Source organism: Montipora foliosa, chromosome 13 (assembly GCF_036669935.1).
Source record: "Montipora foliosa isolate CH-2021 chromosome 13, ASM3666993v2, whole genome shotgun sequence".
In the NCBI taxonomy this organism is placed as follows: domain Eukaryota; kingdom Metazoa; phylum Cnidaria; class Anthozoa; order Scleractinia; family Acroporidae; genus Montipora; species Montipora foliosa.
The window spans coordinates 18,698,598-18,710,953 of record NC_090881.1 but is presented as its reverse complement, the minus strand read 5'-3'; the positions used below and the strand labels follow the sequence as shown (position 1 = coordinate 18,710,953).

The 12,356-nt window shown below is 37.3% G+C and overlaps 1 long non-coding RNA gene across 1 annotated transcript; it reads right to left on the bottom strand.

The window, feature by feature from the left end:
* Window positions 1-9,554: 9,554 nt before the first annotated feature.
* On the bottom strand, window positions 9,555-10,635 carry LOC137984081 (uncharacterized). Its single transcript, XR_011119077.1, has 3 exons — window positions 10,573-10,635; window positions 9,801-9,853; window positions 9,555-9,596 (listed from the first exon to the last, which is right to left on the bottom strand). It is a non-coding gene; the product is annotated as an uncharacterized lncRNA (long non-coding RNA).
* Between the last annotated feature and the right edge of the window lie 1,721 nt (window positions 10,636-12,356).

The following is a 12,356-nucleotide window of genomic DNA, read 5'->3' as shown; positions in this document are numbered from 1 at the left end:
TTTTGGCCCTATTTTTAAAAGAAGCAAGACTCTGGCAATTTTCCAATCTTCAGAGAAGAAGCTGCTCGAGACGATGGCGTTTTTGAATATACATGTTAATGATGGAGAAATAGCATAAGCCGCAATTTTGAAAAAATTTCCAGAGATTTTGTCAATGCCTGTGACTTCCGAGTTTGAAACACTCTTCAAAAGCTTGAGATTTTGCCGTTAGACACAAGCTTAAACTGGAGTGACAGGGCTTCACATACTGCTCAAATGAAATAAATGAAGCAGTAAATTAACGACAGACAATGATGTTTACGTGACTTTGGAGTTTATGACACATGATCTTTTCTTGTAATCTCTTTTTCAAAACCTTTTTGTCTCCAAAGCATTGATTATCTAATTTCTACGACGGAATGGCTTCTGATGAATTGATGCCCAATGTTACAAAAGTTGTCAAACTTAGTTTTGAACTAGGGGTTACGTTTATGCAAACGTTGTCCGTGTAGCACTTATATTTCAACAGACTGAATTAAGTATGAGAGTGTGATGTGAAGTGCTATTTTCTACCCATGTAAACCATGTGAGCGTTAGTCCTACCAATGGAAATGGGCCCACACAAGGACAGAGAAAAACTCTGACCAGGGTGGAAAATGAACCCACGACCTTCGGGTTAGATCACCGCTGCTCTACCGACTGAGCTACAAGGCCAGACGGGAGCAGGTCGTGGAAATTGAAGATGTCAAATTCACGGCATTCCCACCCTGGTCAGAGTTTTTCTCTGCCCTTGTGTGGGCCCATTTCCATTAGTAGGGCTAACGCTCACATTTGTTTACATGGGTAGAAAATAGCACTTCACATCACACTCTCATAGTTAATCGTATCAGCTTCCATGCTCTATAAGAGTTCCTGAATTAGATGTTGACAAGAACTTTTTTCTCACCTTGATTAGCAAGTGTTTTGATCTTAAAGCAAGCCATCCAAAGAAAGGAGATAACCAGCCAGTCGAGAACAAAAGGGCGATAGCGTCTCATGTTTGGAGCATCAGACACCATAAAGCTGGATAGGCCGACTGTAAGAAAACTTGGTCGATCGCGAAAGGTTTGCCGCCCTTATATACGTTACATGTCTTTTGAAGGCATCATTTATTCATCAGTCGGTAATGACAGTTAAAGGAATTGTTTTTCTAATGATCTATATCCATTGAAACAGGGCCCAAAGTAAATATGTTGTTTACTATGTAAGAAAACCATTACCTGGATGCGTCATACGGAGCAAACGATTTCGTCGTTTAAGCTTGTTCTGTCTAGAAACTGAGTACTTATGGTGGATGCCTAATTTGTTCATGTACATAGCGTGCAGTTTTCTGGCATCCGATGACGCCACAGTTATTGCGATTAAAATTGGGCTGACGAGTGGAGATATAACGCCAAATTAAGATATAACCTCGTCAGTCATTTCAGTTTAGATTAAATCACCATCCTGACGGGAGTCTTTTTTATTCCTTGTGTGGGCCATGCCATTTCCATGTCTAGAGATACGCAGAAAATAATTCAATGTTTTAACAGACGCTGCATTTTATATTCTCAGGGGTTTCAACAAAATTTGAAGTTTGCGGCTGGTTTAAGTAGAGCAACCAATTGTATCAACATGAAGTTTAATCTTAAGCCGCAGTTAGGTTTGAAAAAGTCTGCCTTTTTTTCAATTTATTGAACAAAGTGGCCTACTTCTCGACTTATTTTTAAAATTCACCTGGAGTTTAAAACTATTTGTTTCCGTCTTTTTTTGCGCGCTTTTCTGTTTAAACCGTTCTGAATTGTCATGAACTGTAATTGTTTCTTCTTTGTCTTGACAAGTCATATAATGGCTATTTTCACCTGCTCCCTCCACGGGCATATTCATGTTTAGCGGCATATGAGTAAGGAAATTAATTTAATTAATGACGGTCACCTCTTCACAGTTTTCCATTACCGCACTGATGTCAACAAATTTCAAAACTATTGACATGCAGTACATATTTAAATTAGAGTTTCCTTGACAGAATTATTAAGTTGGCATGGCAGCTTTTGGCACTTACGATATACAGTGTATAAAATTTTCATAAAAATTTGAACTGTGGAGTTTGCAGGTCTCAGTGAACGCGATCATTCCACTTATTAAAACCTAGCCGTACGACCAGGGTTAAAATTTTGGGAATTAGTAAACAATAGGAAGACGAAAACGCCAACATTTAAAAAATATATATATATAGGACAGTTTTCAGTTATTATCAAACTAGACGAAAATCGACATTTTTGCCATTTGGGAAAAACCTGTGAGACAGATTTAACTTTTTTTTTTTTCTATACTTGATTATTTTTTCTTTCCCAGGAAATCCTAAGGTGCGGTCACACAGCTAGTTTAACGGTCTTCCAGACCCCCTCCAGGAGCTCGGTCACTATAATGATTTTTAGTATAAATACACAGGAGTACGTACACAGGTGATTATACAAAATCGCGCGCTCTCATTGGCTCGCTATCTCGGATTATCAGCCGATAATCACCTCGACGGACAAAATGGCTGCCAGTAGTCGTTTTGCCACTGTAAATGAAGATGATTTTCGCGTTGAAATGTTTTTTTTTCTCCTCTTTTTTGAAATAATCACCTGTGTATTTACACTGAAACAGTTATTCGCCTCAGGCTCAGTAATTATCGGTGAATATTTAACAATTATTCGCCGAAGGCGAAGTGATTATCGGTGATTAGTATGACTAGAGTGCCTCTCTCGACAAACTCCTGAATTCGTATCAAACCTCCTACTCCCGAACTAACTCTTTTGGCAACATTCTGAATGTGCCTTGTCCCAAGATAGATGCGGGTCGATTTCTTTGCCAAGAACCCTACTATGGTAAACCTGTTTAAGATTTTCCTCCATTAATTTCAATACACGGTTGAGACTGTAAGTTTCTTAGCTTGTAGTTAGAACGGATTTGCATATATTCTGTTTTTGCTACATTTAGACTAAATTTCATTTACGCATAAGAGGAAGAAAAGAGGGCCAAGAATAGACCCTTGAGGAATACCACAGGTAATTTGTGTTTAAGATGACATCGTATCATTTAACTGCAAATAATTTTGACTTGAGGTTGCTCCAAGTGCAGTGATACCATATAGTTCAAACTTGCGCAGCAGAATCCTGTGATTGACGGCCGGTATAAAATGCATTTTTTAAGTCCAAGAACACACCAAGGTTAAGCACTCTTCTATCCACATTAACATACTAGCTGTTTGAGATATCTAAGAGAGCTGCAGCAGTCGAGTCACGTTTGCGGAAGCCAAATCGATGATACGAAAGAATATTATTAGATGTTAGGTACTCATATATTCATAAGTTCTGTGGAAAAAGGTTTGCCTCTGACTCTTGATATTTTTTTAACAGACGTTTCAGCTAATTCTTAAGCATTCATCAGTGATATGAAAGCGAAGTTCGTTATCATACGCTATTTAAAGTAACGTAGCGCGAAGCTTGCGCGCGTGGCCATGCAATTCACGCTCGCGCGATGCCTTTGTAGGCTTCTGGAAGTTTGATATGATCGTTCGCAACGTTCGGGTCCAAAGTAGAATGCCAGGCTTGAAGGCAAGGTCGCCCCCGGTAATTAGCTACGAAACCAACAACCTTGACGTAGATACTTTTTTCCGTTACTTTGGTTATTACTGGCAAGATAGAGATCGGAAGAAAAGAAGCAAGACCCTGGCAATTTTCCAATCTTCAGGGAAGCTGCTCGAGACGATGGCGTTTTTGAATATACATGTTAATGATGGAGAAATAGCATAAGTCGCAATTTTCCAAAAATATCCACAGATTTTGTCAATGCCTGTGGCTTCCGACCTTGAAAGACTCTTCAAAAGCTTGAGATTTTTGCCGTTAGACACAAGCTTTAAGTGTGACAAACTGGAGTGACAGGGCTTCACATACTGCTCAAATGAAATAAATGAAACAGTAAATTAACGACAGACAATGATATTCACGTGACTTTGGAGTTTATGACACATGATCTTTTCTTGTAATCTCTTTTTCAAAACCGTTTTGTCTCCAGAGCATTGATTATCTAATTTCTACGACGGAATGGCTTCTGATGAATTGATCCCCAATGTTACAAAAGTTGTCAATCTTAGTTTTGAACTAGGGGTTACGTTTATGCAAACGTTGTCCGTGTAGCACTTATATTTCAACAGACTGAATTAAGTATGAGAGTGTGATGTGAAGTGCTATTTTCTACCCATGTAAACCATGTGAGCGTTAGTCCTACCAATGGAAATGGGCCCACACAAGTACAGAGAAAAACTCTGACCAGGGTGGAAAATGAACCCACGACCTTCGGATTAGATCACCGCTGCTCTACCGACTGAGCTACAAGGCCAGATGGGAGCAGGTCGTGGAAATTGAAGATGTCAAATTCACGGCATTCCCACCCTGGTCAGAGTTTTTCTCTGCCCTTGTGTGGGCCCATTTCCATTAGTAGGGCTAACGCTCACATTTGTTTACATGGGTAGAAAATAGCACTTCACATCACACTCTCATAGTTAATCGCATCAGCTTCCATGCTCTATAAGAGTTCCTGAATTAGATGTTGACAAGAACCTTTTTCTCACCTTGATTAGCAAGTGCATGAGGAGCTTAAGCCGACTCAGGAATTCTCGGCTGGACGTCTCCTGACGGTGTAGATATCCATCAACAAAGGCTGAAAACATAACACAAAAGGTGTTTCGTATTCAGAAAAGTGTTAAAGCATTCAGGATCGATCAGATTGTACTGTGAACTTACGTTAAGCAGAAAAAAGTAGTTAATTTTTTATTGAATGACCATATTTAGGGGCGAGATGAATTTTGTGGGGAACACAAATCTATTTCAGTTTGTTTGCGCGTATCGACAGCGGTGGTTAGTGTTGGGACACGGAACCATTTTTCGTTCTATAGGATTTATGGATTAACTCTCTCACCCGGGGAAAAATGGTACAGGTCGCCGTCGTCTCTCGCCGACCAGCACTACTTCGACGCTCCTCGACGCTGGTGAGCGAGAAGACCTCTGGCATCCAGGGTAAAATGTTAGCCAATTTGTCGAAGGAAAGTTTTTTCAGCTTTTTGGAAGAGAGATTTGTCGCCTTCAAGTCTGTAATTTTTTGCGGGAAAATGGTGATCACGTTCCGAAATTCGGCGGGTCTAATCTGCAGATCGCAGGTCGCAGGTCACAGGTTGCAGTCATTGTTTCACCAATACAGAAAGTATCCTAAACATTCTTAAAAGCTAACCTTAGGCCTAAAAACTTTTGTTTAGGCCTAATTAGGATTAAGATTAGCTTTTAAGAATGTTTAGGATACTTTCTGTATTGGTGAAACAATGACCTGCAACCTGTGACCTGTGACCTGCGACCTGCAGATTAGACTCGCCGTCCGAAATTCTGGTAAAAACGTGGACAAAGCTTACGGAATAACTTTGGTTGGCCTCTGTGGGGGGATTAATTGAGCAGTCTTCGTCTGAATGTCATGGATTTATGTATTCATGTTTTCAAACGAGTTATGGAGGCAGTAAACAATGTTGACGTCGGGGAATTCGGTGCTGGAAGCCTTCCCGGTATACAGGCTCACGCTCAAACGTTGAGGTAAAATAATTGCTGTTAGGTTCAATTTCATGATATCAGGATAACATGATAGCAGGAAATTGATAAGTCTGTGATTAATATTGAATGTGCCTCCCTGTGACATGCTGGGAAATCAATTACCCCGGAATGAAATTTTACACAGCTACAATTGGGCATTCTAAATTTCCCAGATCCTCAGTTATCGAGTTCTATAAGTATAAAACTTAAAAATGGTTTGCTTTAAAATCAGAAAAGAACCAATTCACCGTTGCTGTTGAGAAAAGTGTATGCCAGGCAAAACAAGTTGCATCTCGGTAGCCTAAAAGTTAACTGACAAAATAATTTGCCTGTGTTTAAATTAACAAATATACCAATACATCACTAACGTTTAATGTTTAACCGGAGAACTTATGATTAGGGAAGCAGATGTTCGAAGGTGTAATAGCTGTTGAGTTTTATTCCTCAGTTATCGATTTCCATAAGTATAAAACTTAAAAATGGATTGCTAAATAAAATCAGAAAAAAACCAATTCACCGTTGCTGTTAAGAAAAGTGTATGCCAGGAAAAATAAGTTGCATCTCGGCAGCCTGAAAGTTAATAAAAAATTTGCCTGTGTTTAAATTAACAAATATACCAATACATCACTAACGTTTCATGTTTAACCGGAGAATTGGGGAAGCAGATGTTCGAAGTTGTAATAGCTGTTGAGTTTTATTCCTCAGTTATCGAGTTCCATAAGTATAAAACTTAAAAATGGTTTGCTTTAAAATCAGAAAAGAACCAATTCACCGTTGCTGTTGAGAAAAGTGTATGCCAGGCAAAACAAGTTGAGTCTCGGCTGCCTGAAAATTAAGAAATAATTTGCCTGTGTTTAAATTAACAAATACAACAATACATCACTAACGTTTCATGTTTAACCGGCGAATTAGGGAAGCACATATTCGAAGGTGTAATAGCCGCTGAGTTTTATTCCTCAGTTATCGAGTTCCATAAGTATAAAGCTTAAAAATGGTTTGCTTTCAAATCAGAAAAGAACCAATTCACCGTTGCTGTTGAGAAAAGTGTATGCCAGGCAAAACAAGTTGAGTCTCGGCTGCCTGAAAGTTAAGAAATAATTTGCCTATGTTTAAATTAACAAATACACCAATACATCACTAACGTTTCATGTTTAACCGGAGAATTAGGGAAGCAGATGTTCGAAGGTGTAATAGCCGCTGAGTTTTATTCCTAAGTTATCGAGTTCCATAAGTATAAAACTTAAAAATGGATTGCTTTAAAATCAGAAAAAAACCAATTCACCGTTGCTTTTGAAAAAAGTGTATGCCAAGCAAAAGAAGTTGCATCTCGGTAGCCTGAAAGTTAACTGACAAAATAATTTGCCTGTGTTTAAATTAACAAATATACCAATACATCACTAACGTTTCATGCTTAACCGGAGAATTAGGGAACCAGATGTTCGAAGGTGTAATAGCTGTTGAGTTTTATTCCTCAGTTATCGAGTTCCATAAGTATAAAACTTAAAAATGGATTGCTAAATAAAATCAGAAAAAAACTATTTCACCGTTGCTGTTAAGAAAAGTGTATGCCAGGCAAAATAAGTTGCATCTCGGCAGCCTGAAAGTTAAGAAATAATTTGCCTGTGTTTAAATTAACAAATATACCAATACATCACTAACGTTTCATGTTTAACCGGAGAATTGGGGAAGCAGATGTTCGAAGTTGTAATAGCTGTTGAGTTTTATTCCTCAGTTATCGAGTTCCATAAGTATAAAACTTAAAAATGGTTTGCTTTCAAATCAGAAAAGAACCAATTCACCGTTGCTGTTGAGAAAAGTGTATGCCAGGCAAAACAAGTTGAGTCTCGGCTGCCTGAAAGTTAAGAAATAATTTGCCTGTGTTTAAATTAACAAATACACCAATACATCACTAACGTTTCATGTTTAACCGAAGAATTAGGGAAGCAGATGTTCGAAGGTGTAATAGCCGCCGAGTTTTATTCCTCAGTTATCGAGTTCCATAAGTATAAAACTTAAAAATGGATTGCTTTAAAATCAGAAAAAAACCAATTCACCGTTGCAGTTGAGAAAAGTGTATGCCTGGCAAAACAAGTTGCATCTCGGTAGCCTGAAAGTTAACTGACAAAATAATTTGCCTGTGTTTAAATTAACAAATATACCAATACATCAGTAACGTTTCATGCTTAACCGGAGAATTAGGGAAGCAGATGTTCGAAGGTGTAATAGCTGTTGAGTTTTATTGCTCAGTTATCGAGTTCCATAAGTATAAAACTTAAAAATGGATTGCTAAATAAAATCAGAAAAAAACCAATTCACCGTTGCTGTTAAGAAAAGTGTATGCAAGGCAAAATAAGTTGCATCTCGGCAGCCTGAAAGTTAAGAAATAATTTGTCTGTGTTTAAATTAACAAATATACCAATACATCACTAACGTTTCATGCTTAACCGGAGAATTAGGGAAGCAGATGTTCGAAGGTGTAATAGCTGTTGAGTTTTATTCCTCAGTTATCGAGTTCCATAAGTATAAAACTTAAAAATGGATTGCTTTAAAATCAGAAAAGAACCAATTCACCGTTGCTGTTGAGAAAAGTGTATCAGGGGCACCCAACGAGAATATAATTCAAAACCACTTAAACATAGCATTGTTAAACGTATTTTAGTATTTACATGGTAAATATAGGCACATTTCTATCCCCTAACAATTTTTCATGTGTTCGGGTTTCCTAGCTTAAAGTCTAGTGATCCGAAAATTATAGGGATCAAAACTTACCTTTTCGAAAATTTCAGCCAGAAAAAAGGCTCCCGAAAATTCTAGGTGACCTTTTTGGGGTAAAAATCCGTTAAAAATGGGTAATTATACCATTTTTCAGATGTTCGCAAAATCCTAGGAAAGGCATGCAAGCAATAAATGTTAGGACACATGTTCCGAAAATTCTAGATCTCAAATCGTCCTCCGAACAGATATTTTCCGAAAAGTGACGTTGGGTGCCCCTGAGTGTATACATCACTAACGTTTCATGTTTAACCGGAGAACTTATGACTAGGGAAGCAGATGTTCGAAGGTGTAATAGCTGTTAAGTTTTATTCCTCAGTTATCGAGTTCCATAAGTATAAAACTTAAAAATAGTTTGCTTTAAAATCAGAAAAGAACCAATTCACCGTTGCTGTTGAGAAAAGTGTATGCCAGGCAAAACAAGTTGAGTCTCGGCTGCCTGAAAGTTAAGAAATAATTTGCCTGTGTTTAAATTAACAAATACAACAATACATCACTAACGTTTCATGTTTACCCGGCGAACTAGGGAAGCAGATATTCGAAGGTGTAATAGCCGCTGAGTTTTATTCCTCAGTTATCGAGTTCCATAAGTATAAAACTTAAAAATGGATTGCTTTCAAATCAGAAAAGAACCAATTCACCGTTGCTGTTGAGAAAAGTGTATGCCAGGCAAAACAAGTTGAGTCTCGGCTGCCTGAAAGTTAAGAAATAATTTGCCTGTGTTTAAATTAACAAATACACCAATACATTACTAACGTTTCATGTTTAACCGGAGAATTAGGGAAGCAGATGTTCGAAGGTGTAATAGCCGCTGAGTTTTATTCCTCAGTTATCGAGTTCCATAAGTATAAAACTTAAAAATGGATTGCTAAATAAAATCAGAAAAAAAATATTTTACCGTTGCTGTTAAGAAAAGTGTATGCCAGGCAAAATAAGTTGCATCTCGGCAGCCTGAAAGTTAAGAAATAATTTGCCTGTGTTTAAATTAACAAATATACCAATACATTACTAACGTTTCATGTTTAACCGGAGAATTGGGGAAGCAGATGTTCGAAGTTGTAATAGCTGTTGAGTTTTATTCCTCAGTTATCGAGTTCCATAAGTATAAAACTTAAATATGGTTTGCTTCCAAATCAGAAAAGAACCAATTCACCGTTGCTGTTGAGAAAAGTGTATGCCAGGCAAAACAAGTTGAGTCTCGGCTGCCTGAAAGTTAAGAAATAATTTGCCTGTGTTTACATTAACAAATACACCAATACATTACTAACGTTTCATGTTTAACCGGAGAATTAGGGAAGCAGATGTTCGAAGGTGTAATAGCCGCTGAGTTTTATTCCTCAGTTATCGAGTTCCATAAGTATAAAACTTAAAAATGGATTGCTAAATAAAATCAGAAAAAAAATATTTTACCGTTGCTGTTAAGAAAAGTGTATGCCAGGCAAAATAAGTTGCATCTCGGCAGCCTGAAAGTTAAGAAATAATTTGCCTGTGTTTAAATTAACAAATATACCAATACATTACTAACGTTTCATGTTTAACCGGAGAATTGGGGAAGCAGATGTTCGAAGTTGTAATAGCTGTTGAGTTTTATTCCTCAGTTATCGAGTTCCATAAGTATAAAACTTAAATATGGTTTGCTTCCAAATCAGAAAAGAACCAATTCACCGTTGCTGTTGAGAAAAGTGTATGCCAGGCAAAACAAGTTGAGTCTCGGCTGCCTGAAAGTTAAGAAATAATTTGCCTGTGTTTACATTAACTAATACACCAATACATCACTAACGTTTCATGTTTAACCGGAGAATTAGGGAAGCAGATGTTCGAAGGTGTAATAGCCGCCGAGTTTTATTCTTCAGTTATCGAGTTCCATAAGTATAAAACTTAAAAATGGATTGCTTTAAAATCAGAAAAAAACCAATTCACCGTTGCTGTTGAGAAAAGTGTATGCCAGGCAAAACAAGTTGCATCTCGGTAGCCTGAAAGTTAACTGACAAAATAATTTGCCTGTGTTTAAATTAACAAATATACCAATACATCACTAACGTTTCATGCTTAACCGGAGAATTAGGGAAGCAGATGTTCGAAGGTGTAATAGCTGTTGAGTTTTATTCCTCAGTTATCGAGTTCCATAAGTATAAAACTTAAAAATGGATTGCTAAATAAAATCAGAAAAAAACCAATTCACCGTTGCTGTTAAGAAAAGTGTATGCCAGGCAAAATAAGTTGCATCTCGGCAGCCTGAAAGTTAAGAAATAATTTGTCTGTGTTTAAATTAACAAATATACCAATACATCACTAAAGTTTCATGCTTAACCGGAGAATTAGGGAAGCAGATGTTCGAAGGTGTAATAGCTGTTGAGTTTTATTCCTCAGTTATCGAGTTCCATAAGTATAAAACTTAAAAATGGATTGCTTTAAAATCAGAAAAGAACCAATTCACCGTTGCTGTTGAGAAAAGTGTATCAGGGGCACCCAACGAGAATATAATTCAAAACCACTTAAACATAGCATTGTTAAACGTATTTTAGTATTTACATGGTAAATATAGGCACATTTCTATCCCCTAACAATTTTTCATGTGTTCGGGTTTCCTAGCTTAAAGTCTAGTGATCCGAAAATTATAGGGATCAAAACTTACCTTTTCGAAAATTTCAGCCAGAAAAAAGGCTCCCGAAAATTCTAGGTGACCTTTTTGGGGTAAAAATCCGTTAAAAATGGGTATCTATACCATTTTTCAGATGTTCGCAAAATCCTAGGACAGGCATGCAAGCAATAAATGTTAGGACACATGTTCTGAAAATTCTAGATCTCAAATCGTCCTCCGAACAGATATTTTCCGAAAAGTGACGTTGGGTGCCCCTGAGTGTATACATCACTAACGTTTCATGTTTAACCGGAGAACTTATGACTAGGGAAGCAGATGTTCGAAGGTGTAATAGCTGTTGAGTTTTATTCCTCAGTTATCGAGTTCCATAAGCATAAAACTTAAAAATGGATTGCTAAATAAAATCAGAAAAAAACCAGGTGCTCCTGAGTGTATGCCAGGCAAAACAAGTTGCATCTTGGTAGCCTGAAAGTTAAGAAATAATTTGCCTGTGTTTAAATTAACAAATACACCAATACATCACTAACGTTTCATGTTTAACCGGAGAATTAGGGAAGCAGATGTTCGAAGGTGTAATAGCTGTTGAGTTTTATTCCTCAGTTATCGAGTTCCATAAGTATAAAACTTAAAAATGGATTGCTTTAAAATCAGAAAAGAACCAATTCACCGTTGCTGTTGAGAAAAGTGTATGCCAGGCAAAACATGTTGCATCTCGGTAGCCTGAAAGTTAACTGACAAAATAATTTGCCTGTGTTTAAATTAACAAATATACCAATACATCACTAACGCTTTTTATGTTTAACCGGAGAATTAGGGAAGCAGATGTTCGAAGGTATAATAGCTGTTGAGTTTTATTCCTCAGTTATCGAGTTCCATAAGTATAAAACTTAAAAATGGTTTGCTTTAAAATCAGAAAAGAACCTATTAACCGTTGCTGTTGAGAAAAGTGTATGCCGGGCAAAACAAGTTGCATCTCGGTAGCCTGACAGTTAAGATATAATTTGCCTGTGTTTAAATTAATTTGAAATAAAGAGAATAAAGAAATAATTTTCCATTTTTTAATTGCATGATGCCGGCCGTTGTAAACCGTGTTTTAGAAAATATTTCAGATTGATTTACTGTGCCTCTGGACTATTTTGACACATCACTCAAAATTAAAACTTTATGACGAAGTCGGCCCAACAAATGTGTCGAGATTAACACCTCTCTCTCCCTTTGTCTCTCGCTCTGCCTTTTTAGTGTGAGTCTTGTTACAACTCCTACTGAGACTTTGGAAATTTTTTTTTTACCTAAACAGCGGGGACCCACATTCCTGACCCAAGTTAAGCTCCTCATGGTCTCTTTTTGCGCGCTTTTCTGTTTAA